This window comes from Acinonyx jubatus, chromosome B4, assembly GCF_027475565.1.
Source record: "Acinonyx jubatus isolate Ajub_Pintada_27869175 chromosome B4, VMU_Ajub_asm_v1.0, whole genome shotgun sequence".
NCBI lineage: Eukaryota > Metazoa > Chordata > Mammalia > Carnivora > Felidae > Acinonyx > Acinonyx jubatus.
The window spans coordinates 39,208,582-39,223,427 of NC_069387.1; positions in this window are offsets into that span (position 1 = coordinate 39,208,582).

Here is a 14,846-nt window from a genome sequence, read left to right on the forward strand (position 1 = left end):
AAATAATGTTGCAATAACATGGGGATGAAGATACCTCTTTGAGACAGTGATTTTATTTCCTTTGGATACATACCCAGAAGTGGAATTGCTGGATCATATGGTATATCTATTTTTAATTTTTTAGGAACTTCCATACTGTTTTCTACAGTGGGTGCACCAATTTACATTCCCACCAACCGGGTTCCCTTTTACCCACATCTTTGCCAGTACTTGTTATTGTGTGTGTGTATGTATGTGTGTATTAATGGCCATTCTAATAAGTGTAAGGTGATATCTTATTTGCATTTCTCTGATGATTAGTGATACTGAGCAACTTTTCATGTACTTGTTGGCCACTTGTATGTTTTATTGGAGAAAATGTCTATTCATGTCCTTTGCCCATTTTTTATTTTTTTGCCATTGACTTGTATTAGTTCCTTATATATTTTGGATATTAATCCCTTATCAGATAGATATATGATTTACAGATATTCTCCCCCACTTTTCATAAGCCACCTTTTCATTTTGTTAATTGTTTCTTTTTCTGTAAAAATGTTTTTTTTAGTTTGATATAGTCCCACTTTGTCTATTTTTGCTATTGTTGCTTGTGATATCCAAAAAATCATTGCCAAGACCAATACCAAAGGGCTTTGTCCCTATGTTTCCTCCTAGGAGTTTATGGTTTTGGGTCTTACATTTAAGTCTTCCATCCAGTTTGAGTTTTTGTGAGTGGTATAAGGTAGGGGTGTCATTTCATTGTTTTACATGTCATTATCCAGTTTTTCCCAGTACCATTTATGGCCGACTATCTTTTCCCCATTGAATATTCTTTTATTCATTGTTAAATATTAGTTGATCGTACATGCGTAGATCTGTTTCTGGGTTCTTGCTTCTGTGTGTCTGTTTTTACGTTAGTACAACATACTTATGTTGTATGTTTGGTTACTATAGCTCTATATTATAGTTTTAACAGGAAGTATGATGCCTCCCAGTGTGTTCTTTCTCAAGACTGTTTTGGCATTTGGGGTCTTTTGTGGTCTTTTTTTTTTCTACTTCTGTAAAAATGCCACTGGAACTTTGAATCTATAATGGTTTTAGGTATTATGGACATTTTAGCAATATTAATTCTTCCAATTAATCATCACAGATATTCCAGTTATTTCTGTTTTCTTCAGTTTCTTTCATCAAGGTCTAACAGTTTTCAGTTTACAATTTTTTTACTTCCTTGGTTAAGCTTATTCCTAAGCATTTTATTGTTTTTGATTCTGTTGTACAAGGATGTATTTTCTTTATTTTGTTTTCAGATAGCTTATTGATAGTTTGATACTGTAGTATAGTTTGTTGATAGTACAGGAGTACAACTAATTTAGTTCTGCAAAAAAAAAAGGTTAAAACAAGAAACAAGTGTTGGTGAAGATGTGGAGAAAAAGGAACTATCTTGCACTGTTGGTGGGAATGCAAACTGGTGCAGCCACTGTGGAAAACAGCATGGATGTTCCTCAAAAAGTTAAAAATAGAACTATCTTATGATCCAGTAACCATACTACTGGGTATTTATCCCCCAAATACAAAAATGAATTCAAAGAGATACATGCACCCCTATGTTTATAGCAGCGTTATTTACAATAACCAAATTATGGAAGCAGCCCAAGTGTCCACTGATAGATGAATGGATAAAGATGGTGTAGTATATATGTATAATGGAGTATTATTCAGCCATAAGAAGAATGAAATCTTATCATTTAAATGACATGGATGGAGTTAGAGAGTATAATGCTAAGTGAAATAAGTCAGTCAGAGAAAGACAAATACTATATGATTTGATTCATATGCACAATTTAAGAAATAAAGCAAATGAGCAAGGGAAGAGAGAGAGAGAGAGAGAGAGAGAGAGAGAGAGAGAGAGAGACACCAAGATACAAACTTTTAACTCTAGAGAACAAACTGGTGGTTACCGGAAGGGAGGTGGGTCCAGGGATGGGTGAAATAGGTTATGGGGATTAAGGAGTGTCTTTATTTTGATGAGCACTGGGTGATGTATGGAATTGTTGAATCACTGTATTATGTATGTGAAACTAATGTAAAACTTTATGTTAACTATATTTGTTTAAAAAACAAATTTTAATCACAAGAAATACAACAAATTTTTATATGTTGATTTTGTATACTGCAAATTTACTGAATTTGTTTATTAGTTCTAACAATTTTTTTTTTTTGGTAAAATCTTAAGGTTTTTTTTTATATAAGATCATGACATCTGCAAACAGAGACATTTTTACTTCTCCTCCCTTTCTTATTTGGATGCCTTTTATTTCTTTTTCTTGCCTGATTGCTCTAGCTAAGACTTGCAGTTCTATGTTGAATAGTAGTGGTGAGAGCAGATATAGGCTGGATTATCTTAACTTACTGCTAGTTATTCCTCGTCTCTAAAACAATTATGGCACCTGAGTCTGAGTGTACCATGGGTCAAAATTTGCAGTGAGAGCTGGAAAATGAACTCTGAGAGATGATGGTATTGGTCAATAAGGGCACCTTTGGGAACTGAGTCATAGTCAAATGGGTCATTTCTCTGAGGTGGGGAAGTAGCAGGACACATCTCAGATAGCAAAGGCAAATGGAAGCTTAACAGCTCAGAAAGAACAAGCAGATATGACTTAATTAGTTAATTACTGAAATAGGTAAGTTGCATAATCTATCAGGCTGCCAAGAGAAAAGATTTCTTCCTAAAAACAACAGGTAAGACTGCTCCAAGTGGTGCTGAGAAGGTGCTAATATTTCAGAGAAATGTAGAGTTATGTGAATACCACACTGTGTTCAGGTTTTTTTTTTTTTTGCTTTTTGTTTTTTGCAAATTATTGTGCCCAATACATAAGCTTCTTTGCACTGGCTTTGAAGATGGAATTCATTTGTCCAAGCAAAAGTATTTAATTCTGTTGTTCTGCAGTCCATAAAATATTTACATTGTTATTCTACATATACACATTGCTTACATCCAGCTGCATTTCTCTCTGATGCACTTTAAATAAGAGATTTGGACTGTTGACAGTGTCATCCAAGCCAACTGTTGGAGGAAAGAATCACAGAATCATTGCAGCTTACAATGCCCCCAGGATGTAAACAGGCTATCTTTTGTCTTTGGGCAGGATAGAATCCAAATTAGCCCAAATGAAGAGGCATGTCTCCTAAAGCTGAAACATCCAGGAAGACAGAATGCATGACCAATCTTTCTTTCTCTCTTTTTAAAATTTTGATTCCAATATAGTTAACCTATAGTGTTATAGTAGTTTCAGGCATACAATATAGTAATTCAACAATTCTGTACCTTACTCAGTGTTCATCATGGTAAGTGTACTTTGAATCTCACTCATCTATCTCACTCATATGCCCCATTCACTTCCAGTCTGGTAACCATCTGTTTGTTCTCTACTGTTAAGAGTTGGGTTTTGTTTGTTTGTTTGTTTGTTTTTTTGCTTTGCCTCTTTCTCTCCCCCCACCATCTTTGCTCATTTGTTTTGTTTCTGAAGTTCCACATATGACTGAAATCATATGATATTTGTCTTTCTCTAAGACTTATTTCAGTTACCATTATATCTGTTAGATCCATCCATATTGTTGCAAATGACAAGATTTCATTCTTTTTTTATAGCTGAATAATGTTCCATTGCATATATGTATACCACATCTTATTTATTCATCTATTGCTGGAAATTTGGGTTGCTTCCATAATTTGGCTATTGTAAATAATGCTGCAATAAACATAGGAGTGCACGTATCCCCTCAAATTAGTGTCTTCAAATTCTTTGGGTAAATACTCAGTAATATGATTACTGAATCATATGTTAAGTCTATTTTTAATTTTTTAGGAACTTCCATACTGTTTTCCACAAACTGGTGGTTGCACCAGTTGGTAGGAACCAACAGTGTGCAATTTTCCTTTGTCTCCACATCCTGGCCAACACTTGTTGTTTCTTGAGTTTTTGATTTTAGCCATTCTGACAGGTGTGAGGTGATATTTCATTGGGGTTTTGACTTGCATTTCCCTCATGATGAGTGATGTTGAGCATCTTTTCATGTGCCTGTTGGCCATCTGTATGTCTTCTTTGGAGAAACGTCTGTTTGTATGACCAATCTTCCTTAATTATCACATATTTCCTTTAAAATCAGAAAGTTCTGAATAAGCCATTCTCCTATTGTAATCAGTGTGTTTCTTAGATGTGGCATTTAAAGAGAAAATCCCAAAGTCAATGACAGTGGACTCTGAGCTCCAAATGTATGAAAGTGAAGTGGCAGCAATTTATTTAGTTCTATTTATTTTACACCACCAGTGTTGTATGAAAGAAAAATAATTGAACTGGGAGTTAGAGCCTGTGTTTGCTGCTTTGGTCCACATTGCCCATGTGAAGTAAGATGAGTCAAGGCCAGATTGATTCTTCCTACTCAGTGTCCTTATAGTAATAACATAATAAATGCCTGTCTTCCCTGCTTCCAAGGGTTTGTCTGAGGATTAAAAAATATGCAAAAGGAAGAATTTTTAAAAGTGTAAAGTACAGTAAAAAAAATAAAGATTTAAAACAGTTCATTACCATGTGTTGGATCATAACTGCTAGTATGAATCCACCTTTTTTTTTTTACTGTATCATTGAAAACTACAAACTGGCTCTTATTTTTCCTTCTAGGGTTAAAAACAATTAGTGTAGTATTAATGACATTTGATTGTTCAAGGGTGTGCATGATTTTCACAATCCCCTCCTTGGTCTTTCATCTCCCTCCTGCCTATTTTGTGATTCCACTGCTCATTAGCATCTCCACTTGAGTGTGGTTCCACCAGATTGACCAGTTCACTGTCTTCTGAAACAGGACATCCCCATGTCTGCATCTTTGCTCTTGCCTTCCCTATGTTGTGAATTGTACCCTTCTCTTGTGCTTTGAGGATCCTTCGAAGATCATGGCTTCTGCAAAGCTGCCCAGCTGGCTGTCTTGACCAGCTCCCATCTTTCTCCATCCCAAACACCTGCTAGAACATGTTAGATTGCATCGCTCACTTGACTGCCTTTGGAGGCTGTCATTTTACATTCATTTAAGTCTTGACTCCAACAAAGAAGATGATACATTTGTTGAGAGTATGCACAATGCATTTTTTTCTTACCTTTTCCATGGTAAAAAGACACACACTGAGTAAGTATTCAGTACTGAAAAGAGTTCTTTGATATAAAGAATAAAAGGAAGAAAAGTGCAAACTATTCAAAACTTTTTTCTTGTGAGAAGGAGCAAAATTGGTTTGGAAATTCTGAATTCAATTTTTCTATGGCATCCTTACCTCTATACTGGATAATTAAACATAGTACTTATTTCTACCTCAATGCAGTGTGTGGGTAAAATGTATGTCAATCAGTGAGAGAGTTAAGAGTAGCATGTTAGAAGTTTCCGTTGCATGACGTCAGAGTAACAGTATTTTCTATATATATATTATATATATAGAAATATATATATAGAGAGAGATAAATATATATAGAAATATATATGCAAATATATATTCTATATCAATGGAATTGAAAAATGTGTAATATTCATAAAAACACCCTATATTCACGCGGCAAACGAATACAGTTGCCACAATGCAGGCCAGATCTTTGCTCTGTCTATCACTGCCAGCAACAGCTACAAATGAGTTTACAGGTGTTTGGAAAACTAATATTCTGATACAGGTTTAAATATTTGTCATATGACACTGACACCTTGGTTATGACACATAACCTATGCACAGCAAAGTAATAGTTCAGGGCACTGTGCTAGAGTGGCTGAGAAAGATACAATAAACAGTGAATTAGGGTGTTTAAGGGGCTATGTTTAAGAGACTGTGTTTTTACTAATGTTCTCAACCCAAGGACAACTAATGTTCACTTTTGTGAATGAAAGATCACCACATGTATGCAGGTATATATGTATGTATCTAATGGATCTATTTACTTGTATTTTACTTCTATTACAGGAAGGATTTAGGTAGTTTAAAAATACATGCAGCACAGAGGTATAAAATAAATCGTGAAGGGAAATGAAGGCAGAACACACACACACACACACACACACACACACACACACACACGGGTCCTATTTGGTTGCTGAAGGAAAGCTGCAAATGTGGCTCTAAGTTTGCTGAAGACAACAATAATGAGTCAGCTTTAAGAACCACAATGCAGGGTTTAAGAGATTTATAAGTCTGATGCTGAAAATAAGATTTCTTCAGGGATCCTCCCAAAAGAAGACATTGGTAACATAGTGGATGATACCCTTCACAAGGTTCTGACAGTAGTTACCACCATGAATTTATAAGGTCTTTTTTGATAGTGTTCCTCATTGCAAGCTAAAGGCATAAAAGCAATTGTACAAGGGATACAATCCACACTGACCTCGTATAGACCTCACTGAACACATAGACTGACCCCAGGGTGGAAGCATCAACCAACAGCACTTTCTGCAACGGTAAAAGGTTCTATATATGTATTGTCCATTACAGTAATCACCAGCCACATGTGGCTATTCAGCACTTAACATGTGGCCAGTGGACTGAAGAACTTAAGTTTAACTCTTATTTTAATTCATGAAAATGTAAAAGCCACATGTGGCTAGTGGTTATCTTGTTGGACAGAGTGGGTCTAGAAAAAAATGTCCATATTTTATGTCTTTCCAACAATCTTTCATGAGTGTGATGTTTTGTGACTGAGATTTGGTAAATTACAGGGTTAAAGGAATATTTAGAGAAGGGGAAATTTTACTTCTGAAAGAATTTTTGGGTCTGCTTCAGCACAGAGAAAATGAGGCATAGAGGCCTTAAAGCTCTATGCCATCAGGCAGATGTACTCTTATTACAGAATGTTTTCAGAAGTAAACATTCCCAGTATACGTATTTTTGGTTAGAAATTATAATCTGTGTTCTGATGCTCTAATTTATTTGTACCTTCTAGACAAACATATCATTTTAATAACTTACTTTTTTTTTGTACTGTCAATACTGCCAAACTCCTTCTCTATTTAACATTTGAGATGCTGAAGCTTTTTTTGGAGAAAAATTACACAAACAAATTGGCAGTTATTCAAATTCCTAGTTTCTGACCTTGACTGGGCCTCAATGCTTTCTTGTGACCCTGCTATAGGTGCCTTTTCATCCCTTCATCCTTTCCTATCTCATTTCTAAGGAAAGGGGGCCTTTTGCAAAACAGCACATTTGGGTCACTGTGGGAGGTGATCAACGTTAGCCAGAGAGAAGTTGGCTTTTCTTGAGGTGGTCCTTTCTGAGGACATCACCATTGCCTGCTGGGATACACATAAGCATGGGTCTCTCCAGGCTCAGACACAAGGGCCAAAATGCTTTCTCCAGTCTGCCATAGAAGAAAGGCAGGATGGAGCAGGATCCTGAAAGGAGGGCAAAAATGAACAAGAAGAAAAGGGGTGTTCTGGGGAAAAGGTAATTCTGAGATTCCAAATGAGGTGGAGTCTGACTGTATTGGAAAGTGACCTAATGGGCAACAGTTAAGAAACATCCCAGTCATTGGATTCTGATTGCATCAATGATTGACCATAAGAAGATTGCATCTTTATGGTAACAGACTATGTCACCTTCTAGATGATGTCAGACAAAATGGTAGAGTTGCATATGTTTTCCTAATCCACTTTTCTCTGGGACTATCTTCTACCTTTCATGGTCTCCCCTTGTATGTCCATTAGTAGGTAACATTTTCTACTTCACTGGGAAACTAGAAACCTTCAGATGGAATCTCCATGGGTTTCCCGAATTTACTCTCCCATTACAGATGCAGTAATCCATTTCCATCTGTCCTCCCCCTTTCCACTCTATCACAGTGAAAAAAAAGTCCCTTACTCTTCCTTAAGATTTCTTCTAGCTGTGCTCTGCATCCCTCTACTCATCATTCCTAGAGATCTTGCTCCATTAACTACTCCATTTCTACTATATCTTCAATCTTGTTCTTCCTTCTGTTTTTTTCACTTATTGTCATTAGCATTTAAAAAACAATGTTTATTTATTGAAAGAGAGAGAGAGAGAAAGAGAGAGAGAGAATCCCAAGCAGAGTCTGGGCTGTGAGTGCAGAGCCTGACCTGGATCTTGATCTCAAGAACCATAGATCATGACCTGAGCCAAAATCAAGAGTTGGATGCTTAACCAACTGAGCCACCCAGGCACTCCATATCGTCATTAATATTTAAATATGCTCAAATCTCTCTTACATTAAAGACAGAAAAGTTTACCTCAATCTCACAGTCCCCTTTAGCTATTCCTTCTATTTCTCTCCTGCCTTCTAGTTCCAAGATTCTTCAAAGAATGCTTACTTGTCCTAACTTCACTTGCCCACTCCATTCATTCTTTGACTACTACAATCTGGCATCTGTTTCCACTACTCACTTGAAACTGCTTTTTTAAGACAACCAATGACCTACATCTCACTGTATTGCTTATATTAACTGACCTTCCTGAAGTGCTCCTTTCTCTTTCTGAAGTGCATTTCTCTCCCAGATGCCCAAACCCGAGACCCGGGAGCCATTCTTAACTTTCTTTATCACTTTCTGCTCTGCCTCCCTACAATGCAGTTTTCTCTTATCCTTTTCACCAGCATTTCACCAGCATTCTGGAACTTCCCACCACATAGTTTGGGTGAAATTAACCACATTCCATCTCCAGGGGCGAGCCCTGATTTTTAAATCCAGTCAGGACAGCCCATTTTCCTAGCTGCAGTGATTCGTTCAAAGATGGGTAAACAACACTGGTCAGGACAATCAGGGTCACTAAGACTTAATTCCAAAGCTCTTCCTATCAGACACAAAGTATACAGCCTATGGAATTTCTGGCAGCCATGCTTGAGAGTAGAGTCTGCATTCAGAAAAGGAATGGAGAAATGAAGGAAGAAAAATAGGTCCTGGCCATAAGCCCTGAGTTCTGGGTAAAGCCTTTCCTGAAGTTGCAGCTCTGTTCCCAACATGCTCAGTTTTCTTAGCCACTAAATTACCTTTCTAAATTTAAACAATTTGGGGTTAAGTTTCCACTTCTATTATCAGAAAGAATTGTAACTGGTATGAGCCCCTGCATCTAAATCAAATGATTTAGATCCCTAATATTTTGCAAGTCCTTAATGGGAAATCCTCTCATGAGATTTCATGAGCAAGCTCAACTCTAACTTAACAATAAGAAAACTATTGAATTCCATAACAGAGAGTCCCATGGTATAAAGGCTTCATGGTTGATTGATTCAGCAGCTCAATGATGCCACCAGGATCCAAGTTCTTTTTCTCCTTCTGCTATCACGTCTTCAGTGCTGGACCAGTAGCAGGATGGATATAGCACTGACTCATCCAGGCATGAAGTCAAGAGGATGAAGAGAACGTCTTTCTATGGCTTTCTTATCATTGAGGATGTCTTTCCCTGAAGCTCTCCAGCAGACCTCCCCTCACATTTCCTTGAAAAGGATTGGGTCATGGGCCAGTTTCTCTTGAGAGAGACTGGAACAGTTGGCTTCTCTTCAGGCACATGACTATGTGTTAGATAATTCTGTTAGAAAGAAGAGAGATGATTAGGAGCTTAGGAGGAAACCAGTGGAGGTCCACTACAGTGACCAATGAGGAGCTTCATGCCCTGGCTCCTGCCAACTTCTCTGACTTCAACTTTTGCCACCCACCTCTTTATACTGGATCCTCCGTGAATATTTCTAGTGCTTTTTCTCTGTGTAACTAACTTTCAGCTCAGTCTCAGCAGATTCCAGTCTCTGTTTCCTCAACTCAGGGAGTTTACCAGGCTCTGCTTGGGCTCCATCTCCTTGCATAGCTTCTAGAAAGCATCTTCAGGCAAACAGCTAAGGTGGTCACAGAGCTCCCTTCATTTGTTTCTCTTTTCTAAGAGATCTCAGTTCCATCTTGCCTATTGCCCAGTGTTACCACCTATATTTTATCCAGCTTTCTAGTTTATGGTGGTGGGAAATGTCTAGTACCAACTATTCTGCTATGGTTGAACACTGAAGTTCGCTGTAAGGATTCTCAAGGGTAGGCATTACGTTTGTTCTTTTCTTTTATTCTTGAGTATTTAGGGGCTGCTCTGCCCTCAGTGCATGTTTATTAAAGATCTGTCTAATGTAATGATTCCTGACCTTTTGGTCACTTCCTTGAAGTTGGCATTTCACTGAACTTTAACTCTATCCAATCACTATTGATCAGTTCTCAATATATATTTTATGCTCACGATGGCTTATGATATAGATACTACATTTTAAAAATAAGGAGATGAAAATGTAAAATGATGGAATTACTTACATAAGATCAGAGTGATTAAATTAGAATCCATCTCTGATTTAAAAACTTAGGCTTTTAACTGTTTTAGTATAATCTCCTTTTGAGATTTTGACAAAAATCACTTATGAACATGGTCTTCAGAAATGATTACTTACATGTACAATAAAGGGTATAAAATTTCAGAGGGTTCACAGACCTTTGGAACTCATCCACAATTAAGCCTATGTCAGCAATAGGACACCTGGCTAAAGAAGCCATCCATACCATTCATGGTCACCTTAAACCCTTGGTGAGCTTCTGAACTTTCCTTCCTGCCTTCTGGTGGTTCTATATTGCCATTTACAATTAGACTTCATACCTTGAAGGCTGCCATTCCTCTGCTTGTGACACTGCCCTCTGAAGAATCCAAGGTAAGTTCACATGGGTATATCCTTGCCTGGTAAGATCACTTCTTATGCCATATCTTGCCTTACTACTACTTAGCCCTTAAGAAAGATTGATGCTAAGAAGGAGGTTATATTTAGAGCTAGTTTCACATTTTCCCATAAAAGATCATTTGGACTAATTCTATCATGATTTATTTCCAAGTTTATCTCAAATACTCAAGGCCTGATCACTGAAATGCATGGTCTTCACCACAAAGGAGCCAGTGGTATTGCTAGGCAATCTTGCTACATTTCCTAATCCTTTCCCTTTACTATTCTCTTGGGTGGTTATTTCACATTCCCTGCCCCTCCCTGCCCAACTTTCAAGACTTTCTTCCCGTCCTCACTTTTAGTTGATGACTTTGTTTTCCTTTTCACTGAGAAAATTGCTTCTGATTGCATAAGTGAAAGTCCACCAATTCTCACAACCAAATCTACTAAACTATTTGTGTCTGAACTTTGCTCTCTCTTTCTCACTTCTATAGACTGTCCTTTTCCAAGGCCAACCCTTTCTTTTGGATCTTCAATCCCATTCTCCTTTTGCCTTTTCAAGAACGTTGCACCAATTTTTCTCTTTCTACCACATCAGCAACTTTTCCTTTTCTACAGAATCATTCCCATCACCATGCAAACATATTATAGTAGCTCTAATCTTTAAAAAAAATTCTTGTCACTCTTTACCTTCCTTCAGCTTTTACTCCATTTTTCTTTTCCTGATTGACCCCCAAATTCCAAGAGTTCATTTTACCCACTGTCGTCAGTTTTCCTTTCTTAATCTATTATCAGTTCAAATTTTCTAGAGCCAATAGTCAATTGCGAGTTCTGCATTCTATTCATCTTATCAGCAGTATTTAACAAAATTGTTCTGTTTCTGCTGAAATACTACTCATTTGCTTTGACAGACCCTATACTATCTTGGTTTGCTTACCTTACCAGTCATTTTTTGCTGGCTTTTCCCCCTATTTTTGGTCCCTAGAATTAGAATATCCTGAAGCAAAATCCCTGGACATGTCCTCTTATCCTTCTACCTTCAAGTCCAAGTGCTTTAGTCCAGTACTCTGGATTTAACTACCATCCACCCCAGTAGCTCTTAGTGCCCCTGAGGGGACATTTGGCAATGTCTAGAGACATTTTTTTATTGTCAGAACTGGGAGCAGGTGCTACTGGCAGCTAGTGACTAAAGGCCAGGGATGCTACTGAGCATCCTAAAATTCACAGGACAACAAAATGAAAACACCCTCCACAACAAAAAGATATCCAGCCCAAAGATCAACAGTGTTGAGGCTGACAAATCCTGATCTATCCAGACCTTTCCTCTGAACTCTAGACTCACATGCCCAACTTCCTACTCAATATCTTCATTTGGGTATTTAACAAACTTAACATGTCTCAAACCAATGTTTGGATTCCTTCTGCTTCAGCTCAGTTTCCCTACAAAACAGAACCTGAGACAAGACTTATGATTTAGTGAAAGGTAAGATCCCCATGCAGTGAGAGTAAGGACAGTGGAAGCGAGATAGGGAAGATAAAGTTCAAATATAGGGTGTTGAGTTACCAAGTTGGCAGCTGGTTCATGAGCCACAAAGATATGCATCCCTGTCACTAGATTATGTAGTTGTTTGACCCTGAAAAGATTAAAGGAGAGGAAATTTATCTATAGGCTTCATCTTATCTCATATCTACTACTGGGCAATCTCTCACTGGTCCATTTAATTAATGCCTCCAAATAGCTGTGCTGCTCACCTGGACCTTCTTCCAGTCTTGAGAAATCCAAATCATTGCAGTGTGGTCAACCTCAGGAGGCAGAAATCTGCTGCCCATGCAGAGTTGTGTGTTCCAGCAGCAGCCAAAGCAAGGCAAGTGGCCTCAGGGCAAAAGGAATGGAAAAGTGGAGGGAATCTGAGGAGAGGCTTACTGAATCTGAGGTTATTACTGTCCAATACAGTAACAACCAAGATACACAAGGTCCAAGACTTTGTGTAGCTCACATTCTGGTGAGAGAGAAGCTGTCCAATTCACTCCTCCAGTAAATTACATCACCATCCACCTAGTTACTAAGGCTACAAACCTAGGAGATGTTCTTGAAATGTTTCTTTCCCCCACATCCCAAATCCTGCCATCTCTATTTTCAAAATGTAATTCTATTCCAACCACTTCTCACAAGCCTACCAGTACCTTGCTTGTTTAAGCCATCATTGCCTGTACCACTTAATAACTTCCAACCTCATGCCTGTTTCCAGTAACCAGAATAATCTTTAAAATGGCAAATCGTATTATATTACTACATGGAACATATTATATTACTAAATGAAATATTCTTACAGTGGCTTAAGAGGCTCTACATGATTTGGTCCCTCCCTACTTTTCTGACCTACCTTCTGCAACACCCTTCTTTGGCTACTTCTTTCTTGCCACACTGGTGCTCCTTTGTTTCCCAAATATGCTAACTTGTCTCTGCCTTGGGATCTTTGCATTTGCTCTTACATCTATGCTTCTGTTTTTCTGATTCCCTGTTCTCTCTCTTCTTTTTCTAAAAAATTTTAATGTTTATTTATTTTTGTGAGACAGAGAGAGAGACAGAATGGGAGCAGGGGAGGGGCAGAGAGAGAAGGAGACACAGAATCTGAAGCAGGCTCCAGGCTCTGAGCTGTCAGCACAGAGCCCAAGGCAGGGCTCAAACTCATGAACAGCGAGATCATGACCTGAGCTGAAGCTGGACCCTTAACCCACTGAGCCACCCAGGAGCCCCTGTTCTCTCCTTGAATTTCTTTAACTGTTACTTATGCAAAGGCCCTTCCTATCCATTCAGACTTATATTTGTCACTCCATATACCCTTTTCTTAATTTGCTTTACCTAACATTATAATGTCTGTCTCTCCCACCAGAATGTAAGTTCTGTGAGGTCTGGAACCTTGCATATCTTAGTCATTACTGTGTCTGCAGTGCTGAGCAAGACTGACACACAGCTGAGACTGAGCAAATATTTGAGCGAATACATATCTTTAGACCCCTATCAATGGTGGGCTTGCATCCAGAATGTTGAATTCTTAGCTCAATACCATTCTTCCAATTCCTTGGTGTAAACCTCTGGATTTTATTATGCCTAACAAAGCCCTGAATTTCGGGACCTGAGATCCCATGCGGTCTGCAAATCTCTTCTCTTAAGAAAATCTCCAAATGGTGAATCAAGGCAAGTGCAATCCACATGAGGCTAGGGAGATGACAGTCTTGGAGGCCTTTAAAAGAAGGAAGGGGGTTACAGGCAGAAGGAGGTGCAAAAGCAGAGTAAGGAAGCCCAGTATTACTGGGACATGGTCAGGAAATGTTCATCAGGTCTAGTAGGGTTATTATTGATGTGGATGTAACAGCAGCAGCAGCAAAAGCAAACAGGGGACTTGCCAGTCGTATTTCAGTACACAGCTCCTTCCTTCCTTCCCTTTTTCCTTCCTTCATTCTTTCCTTCCTTCCTCCCTTCCTCCTTCAGTCTCTTCCTTCCTGTAATAAAGCAGTAGCACAGGAAGGCAGGAAACCGTGGAGTTAGCAGGGTACAGGAATATTGTGTGTGGAAGGTAGGGAAATGGCAGTGTTTAATATGGTTCGGAGGAGTTTAGGAGAACTCATTGTTCGTAAAAGAAAAGGGTAGGGTATGAATCCGGAGGAGTGGAGGGAACAAATATTCTTTTTCTGAAAGGAATGCTGGAGTCTGAATCTGGAGGAGGGGTTTAACTAGTTCCGTACCCAGAATCGGTGCACTGCCTGGGCAACCCCACACAGGCCCCTGCTTTCCACTAGCCACAATAGAGTGGGGAGGATACAATCATTGGCTTTGATTAAAGTGGTGGCTGGTGTAGGCGGGAGGCAACGCGATCCTCGGTGGTGGAAGGGTGGTCCTAAAGCAGCGGGGGAACCAATCAGCGGTGACTCCGGGTTCTTGCATCCTCCTCGGAGACTCCGTAGCAGTTGAAGTACCCGAGCTGCCGGCTGCCTTCTCGCGCGCTGCGGGCGCCGAGGCGTAGCACGTCTGGGGGCGCGGCTGTAGCCGCACTCCGAGTGCACCGCGCACGCCCCCGGCGAGTGCTGCCCTGAACCTCGGCGCGGACCCTTTCCCGAAGAAGTTGCAAGCCTTGCAAGTGGCTTTGTGGAGGCACTAGG